Source organism: Arvicola amphibius, chromosome 1 (assembly GCF_903992535.2).
Source record: "Arvicola amphibius chromosome 1, mArvAmp1.2, whole genome shotgun sequence".
Classification (NCBI taxonomy): Eukaryota; Metazoa; Chordata; class Mammalia; order Rodentia; family Cricetidae; genus Arvicola; species Arvicola amphibius.
In genome coordinates this window covers 22,902,006-22,914,716 of record NC_052047.1, presented here as the reverse complement: position 1 = coordinate 22,914,716, position 12,711 = coordinate 22,902,006, and the positions used below count along the sequence as shown (strand labels likewise).

Here is a 12,711-nt window from a genome sequence, read left to right as displayed (position 1 = left end):
GGAGGAGCAGTGTGAAGGAAAAAGCAATGCCATTTGAGTTACACAGGCAGAAAGGTCAAACATTTGAAAGACAAGCAGCCAAATGGCAAGCAACAGAGCTTTAGAGAAAGAGTTAGGTAGCCTGAAGTGTCAGGGAAAGCATGCTTAGGTTTTGGTTAGCATCCCTAGAAAATACAAAGGAAACGGAAACAGCAAGTTTCCCCTTGCCAAACCAGGGCATGCGTAGAAGGGTGAACAGACCCAGTTAACCTTTTAACAACTTCACAGTAGCTGATAGGGTAGGAATCTAGGGAAGGAAATGTATGTTGTCTCATTAAAATAATAATTATTCTGCTTCTTTGGCATGACTTAAACTGAAGCCACCTTCCTAGGCATGATACCTCAGTGATGGGTTTGGTCCAGATGGAATATTAGGTCTCTACCCAGACCAGAAATTGTAATCTCTTGGCACGAAGCAGATTTTTTATAATGGACTTGATCAGCTGATCAGGATTATAACCTCCTTAACGACACTTCAATGAGGTCTAAAGAAAAACAAACTTCTGACCCAATGAACATTCCCAAAAGCCTTTGGAAATAAGACTTCCATTAGTTGAGGCTTCTCCAAGTATGATTTTCACTACTGACGTTGTCTGCTTTTGATGTCTAGCCACCAGCATCTTCTTGTTCCATGATCTCCATGCATATGATGCCTCCTCTTAGTTCAGTAACAGTCTGAATCTTTACCACTTCACCATGGAACTCCTGATTTCAACTTGTGTAGGCTCTGTATCATATCATCGCAAAAGAAGGATAAGGTGGTACAAGATATTTGAGGTAGATCACATTCCCATATTATTCATTACAATACAGATAATCAGAACTAATTGATTTATACAACTATCATAATCATATTATAATGCATGAGAAAAATACAGTGCATATGCAAAACTTGGTTCCCGCTATGTACAGCTATTCATTAAGGAGTTGAAAGTTGGACTACTATACAAACTTAGGGCAACTATAGGAACAACTGAAACTCTAGGAAATTAAGTTTACTAACGGCAATGGTAAAATTTTACTTCAGTTTTAAGGTTTTATCCTGAATATAAACAATTCCTATCCCTACCACCAGGCATTTCATTTATCTTGCTATTTTGTTTTGTTTTGTTTTGTTTTGCTTTTGAGTCATTGTCCTTTCAGTAACATAGCAGAGTAAAGATTAATAGAAGGAGGGCTTTTGACTGAGACAGAACTCTTACGTTCTCATCAGTTTTTATACTTCTTTAGTTGGTACCACACTCCTTCATTGCCAGAGTGAGGGTCACTTAGGTTTCCTCTGGATGGCAATGGTACAACTGCTACTGTCCTCTCACACCTACAGCTGTCACTGGCCTTTCTTGGAGTGCTTTGTCCAGCATGCTATCTTACTTACCTAGCGCTTCAGTCTTAAAAATAGCCACTTTATATAAAAGGAAAGTGAGATATCGGAAGAATCGGTCCCTTAACACTATGCAACTTGTGTACGTTGCAGTCAGAGATTGTGACTACTTTTTTTCAATTATTTGCAGTAGTTTTTGGCACAAATTCATTGAAGTAATATTTTGATAATGGAATATTTCCAAATAATAATGAAACTGTCTAGGCAGAAGTTACTTAAAATTTTCTGAGGCTTTCAAAAATGAAGATATTAGTGCCGTGAGAATAGAATAGTGTTGAAAGGGGCTAAGATCAGATTAATGCCATTTATTCCCTGTTAACCAGTCTGCACTCGTGATCCCCCTCCTTGGGCACACAAGCTGCCTGCTCAACTCTGCTGGTAGAGATAACCCTTAATTCATCTGTATCCTGTTTTTGAGTCATTTCATTAAACAAAAGCTTTTGAGTCTTCTTTTGTTGCTGAGAACAAATGGTTAGATTTTAGAAACTATAGCTACTTTTGTTATTCACAAATTCCAGAGCCTTTCAAAATTTATCATTCCCATTCTCCGTGCTGCACACAATCAGTCATTATGTCAGCAGCTGCCCAGGGAGCCTCGCTGCAATCCATTCAGCCAAATAATAACCATCAGGGCAACCATTTCCACATTAAAAATAATAAGAAAATCAAGTCCTCAAATTGCAGAGTCTTTTATTTCTGTAGTTAAAAATTAATTACTCATATTTAGTAAAAGCCCCATTATGTGCTCTGGCAGGTAGGAAAAGCAATATCTGAGTTGAAAATTAAGTTGATTCGATTGATATGTTTTAATAATAGGAAAGGTTATATAAGGTCCCATTTCCAAGTAAATGACTACAAATGATTTATTAGAGGCCACCATAACTTAATCACATGTCACCTTTTTCATAATTTAGGGACTATGCAATCAAAATTGCAATCCTTTGAATATTTATAAATTTTGAAAGACTATTAGAGCATAGAGGTAATAAAAATTTTACTTTTGTATATTCAAGATAATAAGCACACTTAGTTTTTTAATGATATGATATAACTCTGAGTACAATGGAACATAATTTTCTAAGTTTGTGGCTTGTCTTGTGCCACTTTTCTGGCAGAAATCTGTTCATTGTCTTTTCTTTCTCTCTCTTATCTTTTTTTGTTTTTTTAAACTTTTAATGATGTAAACAAAAATATACCTAAAAGCGAAGCTTCTGGAGAAACCATTTGTTCTGCCTTGTCTTGTATCGTTCCTCAAACGTGACCTTGGCTTGTGTTTCAGGGCTGGGTCCCTAAAGATATCCTTGTTGACAACAGTTTTGTCGAGGGGGATGTCCACAGAGTTCCTTGTGGGTATCAGGTGGTTGTAGTGACTTTTCGGGGATAGCGGTCAATTCCAGCCACCAGGGCATGGCTGTAAGGGCAGTCTGAGGTGCCATCATCAACATTCTTCACAATGATGGTTTTGCATCTGGAGTAGCGTCCAGCCAGGATGAGCACCACTTTCGCAGGCTACATGAACTTGCCCATTTCGACAGTAAGCAGCCGGTTCCCAGAAGTAAGGAAAAGAGGCCACTGCTACTCCTTTCTCTCATTTAAGATGTTTCAGTTCCATCATTCTAGACTACATTGTTGTATATTACAATCAAAACACAAATATTGTTAGTTTTCACTTGCACATCTCACTGAAAAGCTTTCTTGTGGGTATACGTTCATGGAATCCCATCGTGTGATGCCAGGTTCTCACTCTTCTGTGTCTCTGAAGCACCTATGCTCAATTAATGTCTTAGGTGAAGGCCTATGGTTCTGTCAGCATACTCGATTACTTTCTTATTCTGAAGTAAAACTAATGAGATACAGTGCTAACCCTATGATTAGTTTGCTGGTAGTGTATTTTATGTCACCAATGGAATCGGTGGCATCTATCCTCAGCGTGTTAGCTCCTCTGCCTATCACTTGACTTTTTTGCTCGTTTGTTTGTTTTTGTTATTACTAGTTTTCCTTCCCAGAATCTGTATCAGCCTGACAAATTAACAATTAATACACATTTTAATTCTGTTTGGGTTATATGGAAAATGTAGTTTTCTTTGGTGACTTGACAACTAATTTATCATCAATAAATATATACCATTGTCCATATATCTATGTATGGTTTATCTATCACCTATCTATGCATCTATTTATCTATCTAACTATCCATCATCTATACATCTTTCTATCTAGCAGTTATTGAAAGAATCTAGGTAACATTTAGAAAGTAATGGCTTATATCTCCTCAATTATTGGCAAAACTCAGTAATTAAAACTTCATACTTCATTAGCAATTTCAAAGCACTAAAGGAAATTTCTTCAAAAATTACTGCGAAAATGAGATTTTTATGGCAGAATAATTAGGGCTACCCATTATTCTTATATGTAAAGTATTCATGTATTGTCATTTTTATCATCAGATATTAGGATTTTTTTTGGTAGGAAAGCAATAATAGTGTGCAAAGAGTGAGTATTTTTTATAGATCGATAAATGCTCTAAAATAACACTTATTAATGGATAGTTCTTATAATTTTGGTTATATTTATTTTCTTGAAATGTGACTATTAAAATTCATGTTTATTATGCTTCTCACACATGTGTATTATATATTACATACCTAAAAGTGAAGCTTCTGGAGAAACCATTTGTTCTGCCTTGTCTTGTATCGTTCCTCAAACGTGACCTTGGCTTGTGTTTCAGGGCTGGGTCCCTAAAGATATCCTTGTTGACAACAGTTTTGTCGAGGGGAGTGTCTACAGAGTTCCTTGTGGGTATCAGGTGGTTGTAGTGACTTTATATATTTATATATATACATATATATATATATTTAATACCAGTGTCTATCTTCATGTAACTTTAAGTATCCAATGTTAATGGTTTTTATCCAGTGTTTTAGCACAAATATTTCTATAGCATTACTTTGATTTTTCAAATACTTTAAAACCTGCCAAACAATTACATATACTTGAAATTCATAAATCTTCCAAACAAATGTGATACAGGTTTAATACGAAACTGGAACAGGCTTGGATAATGAATGCCAAGCTTAATGTACAATCTATTTTTTGAATAAATCATACAGGAAAATTGCAGAGTGTGTAAATTACATAGCCATCATAAATCAATATCTTTTAGATTGCTTTGCCTCAGATAAGGGGTAGCACTACAGAGGCCATGTCTTACTTGCAAGTGAATGAGAAAAAGCAGTTAAAGTCAGAGGGGAACACCCATTAAGGAAAGGAAATGCTCAGAAAATTATTATGAAAGTTGAGTATACAATGACATGTCCCTGGGTAGTGGTTATCTTACAATCTTACACAGAGGTCATGAGTGGAGGAGATGGTTTGTGCTGGTTTATACCATATGACGCTTGCAGGGCTAAGTTAAGAGGCTTGAACTATGCCTGTAAATGTCACTAATGCTTAAGAATGCATTCTCAAAAGTCCCAACGCAGTTAAACTGATTTCTTAATGAATATTTTGAACTTATCAGTGTGGTGGAGGAGCACTGTCTCTGTTATAAGCTCGTTTTCCTGTTAAAAAATGCTCCCCCGGAAAAATAATTATCATCACTTCAAACAGAAAGTTTCTTTATGAAGAATCGTTTTATTAAAAATACTAATATTACCTTGTAATCCAGTCTCGATTTGTAAAAGCTAAACGAAGAGAAATTATCCAGCAATAAGAAAATTGTGTAAATTACAGATTCTGAACATATTATCTATACTGGCAATATAAGTTTTACAAAGAGATGTGAACACATTAAAAAATCTTTTTTTTTTTTTTACAGGATTCTATTAAGTGCCAGGAAGTTTTGCCAAACAGATTTTAAGGGGGGAAATCAGGCTATCCTAACTGTCCAAATGTTTTCTCCCATTTCCAAGAAGCAGCTGCTGGGAGTCCCTGCCAGTAGTAAACCTTTCAGGCAGAATGGGAGCAGCTGCCAATCCTGTGTCAATATTTTAAATACACTTCCAGCCATCCTCACTGGTGTCAAAATTTCTTACCTCCCACAAAAGGACTAGCAGTTATCTTTCCTCAATGCTTGCCTCCATTTGTTCTCCTGGTGGCGAAAAAGCCAAGTCAGCCGTGTGATAAGAATATTTCCTTGAATACCGTAAGAATAAATATCAGTTGTTCTGAGGAAGACAGCTCTGAAGCCATAATCATAGAATGGCTATTAATATTCGGAGCAAAGAAATAGTTCACCAAATATTTAATGGCTAATATTTTAGACACTTATTATTGGGCTTTAGAAATCACCATTCCCCCCCCAAAGAATCAAAGTCTAGATCTTACCAATCAATATCAATAACTTACCAATCAAATTTGGCAAAGCCAAGAAGTCAATGGCTAGAAATTATTTGGAGGTATCTGTTATGCATACATTAAATTTGCCCAGGAGATAATTTCCCATGTGATTTTCAGATTATAATGTAAAGATGACATCATCATCTCTGGTCTCAAAACACATCATAGAAGCAAAAGATAATGATAAATATGTGATATTAATGAAAACATGAACTCAAAGGGGAGAAAGGATGTAAGCTTCTGTTGGAGGACAGGTTTCCATGAGATCCTTGTGTCCTTGAGTAACTGTATCTTGACTTTTATTGACAGAGTGGAGGAGATAAGAAATAGTAGGGTGAGAATATGAAGCAGAGGGATGGGAGGGTGAGTGAAGGTACCGTGTCACAGGTCACGGATTGGAGGAAAGAATTTGCATAGAGCCTAAGATAGTGATATATAGCCTACTAATGGAGACTTCATGTGGGGGCGTCCAATTCTTTTATCTAATAATCAGATGTTGGACTTTTTCCCCATTTAAAAAAAAGTAGTTTATTGATTATTGAGATATTTACTGAATGATTCTGTGTGTGTGTGCTCACACATGCATGTGTTTCCCAAGCATCATAGTACACATGAAAAATAAGAGGACACCTAGTGAGAGAGTATCCTCCCCTTCAACTTTGGGGGTTCAAGTGTTGAACTTGGGTCCTCAGGGTTGGCGGCAATTCCTTTTGTCCAAAGATACAAATTTTTAAATTAAAAGTTGGAGCGTTTGTGGAATTGAGCATTCAGTTCCTTAACAGAACTTTATTTTATGTGTAATCCTTTGAAAGCTTGGTTGCTCACATTCAAACAATTCCAGCATCATGTATCATTATACATACTGCTAATGATTGAAAAGTACACATACAAAACAAAATTCTGACTCATTCATTAATCAAAAGACACAACTATAAAGTAATTTGATTATAAAAACTGCTAGAATTTTTGCGGCTGATGATGTCATGCTTAGAACAGTCATTCTAAACAACTGTACACTTACTCTGTTGGTGAGGGCTTTCCTGAAATAATGCAACACTTTACTGCAATCACAAGTAGGAAGCATTTGTCACTTCAAGATATGTAGGTTTACAACAATAAATGAAACTTCAAAAGTAACAGTGTATGAGTAAACATAATATTTATCTCATATTCTGGAACATTATTGAATCAATGAGTACAAATATCAACAAGTATGATGTGACCAGAGTTGAGCTTTGATGTTATGAAATTAACAAATCTCCTTTGTGTCGTGTGTGTGTGTGTGTGTATGTGTGTGTGTGTGTGTGTGTATGAGAGAGAGAGAGAGAGAGAGAGAGAGAGAGAGAGAGAGAGAGAGAGAGAGAGAGAGAGAGAGAGATGCTTGACATCATTTGCTTCTTCAGTAGTCTTGCTTCGGAGGTAATTGTTGGAATGCCTACATAGAAAGTTTGGTGTCATGTTCTTCCTGTTAGAATCCCTGTGTTCTGGAAACAGAGCCCCATCTTCCTAGGCTGAGATAGGCACTAATGATGGAATGAATGCTACCTGCTTAGAATGTTTTCCTGGACCAAGAAAAATCCTATGTAAATGTTGAAAGTTCAAGGTGTTACTGATAAGCTTTGATTTACTCATATCTGTACCCCCCTTCCCTAGCAAGTATTGTATTAAGGAGTCCCACATGTGGGGCTTTTTATAAACTCAGGAAGAGATGTGACTGAAACATCTTCTGTAAAAACCGTCGTATGCTTCAGTATGCTATTTTTTGATTGTTTGGAATCATATATTTTATTAGAAAGAGTGCTTGATTATTTATTTACATATTTTATTTTTCAAGTGACATTTACAGTATGTGAAAGTGAGTTCTTTTTTAGGTTAGCAAAGATTTCTTTTGAGTTTTGTTTTTTAATAAGTGCTTCTGTGTTCTTAAGTAGTGTGAATTATAAAAATGGTCTTCCCGTTGTGTTTCTGAAACATGAGTGCTTACACGAAGGGTGTATTAGAAGGAAATGAACATGCACTAAACCTTTCCCGGCTACAATGTAAAGGTACGCATTTAACTATGCCTCCAAAATCCTTGCCCCATTCCCAGGGCACTGTGTTCCATAAGAGGAGACTATGCGAGATGCCTTGTTTTTCCAAGAGTGAACACATTCATTGTCTGGCTTGGATACAGCTGTGACCGCTGTGCACAGATGTGACAGACTCTCCAGGTAAATGAGTGATACAGTGTTGATTGTGTAGCATCTGGTGATCACTGTAGAATATGTGTGCTGTAACAACCCTTCTGGCTAGCTCTTCTGGAGCCTTCGCAGAGGTAAAGGACTCCTGGTATGCATCGGTTTTCCCTTCTGGTGATTGAGGCGATCTTGTTTCTCATTTCGTAGCGAAGTGGTGGTTGATTTTAATCCATTAGTTGTGTTGTTCTCAAGAGAACACCCACAGCAGTGTTTTAGATGAATGCCCCTGCTTATTTCAGGCAATGAGGCTTCCAGCTCGTTTGGTTATATTATTGGGTACACTTACTAAATATTCCCATCTTCCCCATTTAGGTAACACTGCTAAATAGCAGACACCTGAAGGGCAACAGGCAGTGGAGGGATCCATAACCTTTTTTTTTTATGGTGTTTTTAAAGATATTGTTTAATGCTATGCCTGAGGATTTTGTGTTTTGTAATGTATCCCATTTTAATAAGACAAGATTTTTTAAAAAAAAAATTCCAATTTGCTGGTCCTTTTCTATGTTCATGTTTCTTATTCCTTGTGCCTGCACCTTTCAGAATTTTCTTTGTATGTCCTATGAAGTTGTATCTATAAAATGAGTGTGACTCACACTGTGAATGCTTAGTGACATTATGGACCATTGATAGGAAGTTCTGTTCATCTAAAGTATCATGGGAAGGGCACCTGACATTCCAGGAAGGGAACCAGTCCTAGTGCCTGCTTTACCATGCTTGGGCTTTGGATGCCATTACTCAAAATGTGAGCAAGGATGGGCAGCACCCTATGTCATGCTTAGAGCCTTAAATTTGCAGGCAGTGTTGTTTAATTAAAAAATCGACAACTAATGGTTTGTTATCCACCATTTACATTTGTGCCTTATGTATTTGGTGAAATAATTCAGGTCACTTAATTTATTGAAAAAGAAGATTTTGCAGATATTTTTTAATGGTTCCCTGTTAAGTTTCTATGCTATTGTTACAATACTTTATTAGTGACTGTCTTCCTTGAGAAAAGAATTTTGGATTAGGTTTAAGTTGCAAGATGATATCCTTTTAGTTAAATTATTTAGTTTATATTATAAAGGCATATTGTTATAAACTATGTGACTTCTTCTACCCTTCCAAAGGATGTTCAAGTTTAAAGTGAATGGCTCTATTGTGTATGTTACTGTAGAATGGATAGAAGAGTTAGTGAGGCTTGTGTTAAAAGTTGGCAGGACCCATGCCTTTAAAGAGGAAGGGGCTTATATTTGGCCTCAGTAATAAATCTTTATTTTGAGAAAATGTGGGTTCACTCCTAGTAGATATTCTGAGTTGTAAACTGAACCACAGTATCTAGATTTTCATGCAGTTTCCCAGCTTAAAAATGTCAGTATAGAGATATAGAAACGGTGTGGATTTGGATGAAAGGGGAGATGAGAAGGATTTAGAAAGGGTTGGGGAATGAGGAAATCATAATAATAACATATTGCATGAAAAAACTATTTTCAATAAAAAAATCAAGATAAAAATTAAAAATAATTTTAAAATAAAAAATATTAGTAGGCCAGGCGGTGGTGGCGCACACCTTTAATCTCAGCACTCAGGAGGCAGAAGCAGGTGGATCTCTGTGAGCTTGAGGCCAATTTGAGCTGCAAGAGAAGTTCCAGGACAGGCTCCAAAACTACAGATTAACCCTATCTCAAAAAACCAAAAATATATTAGTAACTGTATAGTTACTTTTTGTTGCGGTGTTTAAAAATAGAAATCTGAACAACATAGAGAAGGGAGGTATATTTCGGCATGTCGTTTTGGAGGACTGAGAGTCTATGTTGTGGGGAACTGGCAGGCTGCTGGTGTAGTGTGCTGAAGGCTCACATCATGAACTACAAGCAGGGACATAGAAAATGAAGCAGGAGGGGGTATGCCTTCAAAAGCTCCAGGCCTGGAGTAGTACCAAACTTCCACGAGCAAGGCCAAAGCTCTTAAAACTCCTAACAGTGTCACCTGTGGACCAAGTATTCAAACATCTGAGTACACGGGGACCATTCTCAGTCAATCCATGATGGTAAACTAAATTTGATGGTTTTCTGTAATTGTTTAATAATTCTTGGTTCATATAGAAATGTACTGTCTGGCTGGGCAGTGGTGGTGCACACTTTTAATCACAGCACTCAGCAGGCAGTGGCAGGCAGATCTCTGTGAATTAGAGGCCAGCCTGGTCTACAAGAGCTAGTTCCAGGACAGGCTCCAAAGCTACAGAGAAACCCTGTCTCGAAAAACAAAACAAAACAAACAAACAAACAGAACACTGTACACATAATAAATAAATAAAAAATGTTTTTAAAAAAAGCTTAGAATTTCCCTATCACCCCAAAAAACTTCTCTGCTTCTCTCCTTTTTCACTTGTTCCCCAGATCCTCACTAATACAAAACTTTCTATTTATAATTTATGAATCAAAAAGTAGGTCTTTACAATAAATGGAGCCGAAGGACTCCTGATCCATTAACATTCTCCTACTATATGGCCAAATAAAAATTCACTCCTATTTTAGGCAAAGAACGAAGGAAAGAAATAATATACTTATTGAATGCATATGGCATGTATAATACTTTAGGTCCATTATTGAATTTCTTGTACAAAAATTCTGTTTTTAATGTAGTACCTCTCCACGCAGAAGCTCAAGCTCATAATAATGCATAGAGGTGCCATGCTCGATGTCAACTAATTAGGTGCTAAGGGGAAATTTACAGCCATAGTTGCAGTATTCCAGGTTATTTTTCTATTACTGTGAGCCTAGAGACATGTTTCAGAAAATTGCTAATGAAGAAAATGTACTGCTACAAGGCCTTAAGAATTCATAAAATGTTTTGGTGACTCTTTAGTTGCTTAACATCATATGATATGATACGCCAACCTCGAATTCAAACCATGAGGTTATATTTCTATTGCTAATTTACATGGTAGAGAAGTAAGAAATACTAGCCATAAATGCCTTGCCCAAATGTACATATCAAGTCAGTCACGTGGATGGAATATAAATCAGGGAGCCTTAGCATTAATGATAGTTTTCAGGTCTTATTTGGTTATTATATTCTACTGATTCAAAGTCAGCAATTTATTCTCAAAGGAAACTATCCTTTATGTGTCGCACTTTCTGTGACAAATATGCTCATGAATTGCAACTGTCAATTAATGAGCAGAAACATGCTTTTAAAACACAAAAGCAGCGTGAACTAAGGCGTCTGTGTGTATAAAATGTAATTTAACTTTTAGAAGAAAACCAATTTGAGGTACAGTGATGGTACCTAGCACATTGTCCTGGATCTGATCGTTGGATAATTGACAGCAAGTGTTGTCCAGTTGGTTGGAGGATGAATGATGAAAATACTTTTTTTGCGCTCTCCCTTTTCCTTCCTGAAACATTTGAGGAATTACAATCATACTGGCGTTTTTTTTAAGAATTGTTAAAATTGGTTTAGAAAATGTAGGTTATCTGAAAATATAATTTCCAACTACACACTCCTAAAATGGTCTCAAGCACTCATCTGGGAGGGAAAAGCTGGAGAATTCAGATCCCTTGGAAAACAGCAGCAAGGTTTGCTCTGGCGACTTGCTCATTCTTTCTGACACGTGAAAGATCTGTTTGAGTTAAAGAAACATGGTTTTGTCTTCCTAAGTCAGTGTTCTGAGGGCTGCTTTGAGGTGTGATTATTATTCTTAACCTGTTTGCTATCCCCAGCTTATTACTAATATGTTAATTGAACTTGACAGCTTAATGGCATCTGAAATTCGGAGGAAAATCAAACCATTAGTGAAGTAACAGTCAGTTACAAAAATAAATCATGCATAGCCTGTATATTATTAATAAAGGGAACTATTTAGGATGAGAAATTAGTGGAAACATAAAATAGAAATTATTAAAATGCAAATTTAGAGCCCCTACTGGAAAAAAAAAGAATTCTAAAGATTTACCAACCTTTCATAAGACGGCTGGCAGTGAGAGGGCTAGGAGAGCACACCAAGCAGTGCTAACTCCTCCACTTATTGTTGTGTTTGAACATCCAGTCCTATGAAAAGATACAGTGCTTCTTTGTCATTCATTTGTAGAATCCTTTGATTACATTTGGCTTCTCATGTTGATGCAAGACTAGTCAGTCAAATTAAATGACTCTCAAGAAAATACAAAGATACTGAAAATACATTATTATTAATAAGGAAAATAATAAAGTTTTAAATATTTTTTATTTCTGATTGACTTTTGAGGTGAGTGAGAATGTTAGAAAGAAAGGAATCTGCCTATTGTGTTATATAAGTAGATTTGAATGCACTGTATTGAAAGATGGCAGTGGGCCCTGATTGGTGCAAAATATCTGACTATGAAACCCAAGGGGACATCTTTGTAAACCCTTAACTGTTTATCTCGTCCCGCCTATGACACAGTCAATATATTAGAAAACAGCAGTTACCACTGTAGTGCTTCCAGCAAATCATCTACTCCTTGCCTGTGTGGAATCACTAGCCAGACAGATACTTCAACCAAAACAGTTACCTATTGTTCATTAGCAAATATCATTTGTCACACCCAGAATTGGGTTCTTAACAAAACACCTTTCTTGATAAATCATGTGTAGTTGAGCAGTGATGTCACATAAGACCATGAACCTGAGTCATTCATTGGAAAAATTGAGGGAATGGGAAGAGAAAATGCTGCTAACCCTTGGGTTCAGAGTATTAGACATTCTGTAATTTCA

At 36.5% G+C, this 12,711-nt stretch overlaps 1 long non-coding RNA gene and 1 pseudogene across 1 annotated transcript in view; one reads left to right on the top strand and one right to left on the bottom strand.

Annotated features, from left to right (window-relative positions):
• The window catches only part of LOC119815208, a 271,911-nt gene that overhangs the window by 103,419 nt on the left and 155,781 nt on the right, over positions 1-12,711 (top strand). The gene's annotated exons all lie outside the window — the stretch shown is intronic.
• LOC119815198 lies at positions 2,617-2,947 on the bottom strand (annotated as a pseudogene).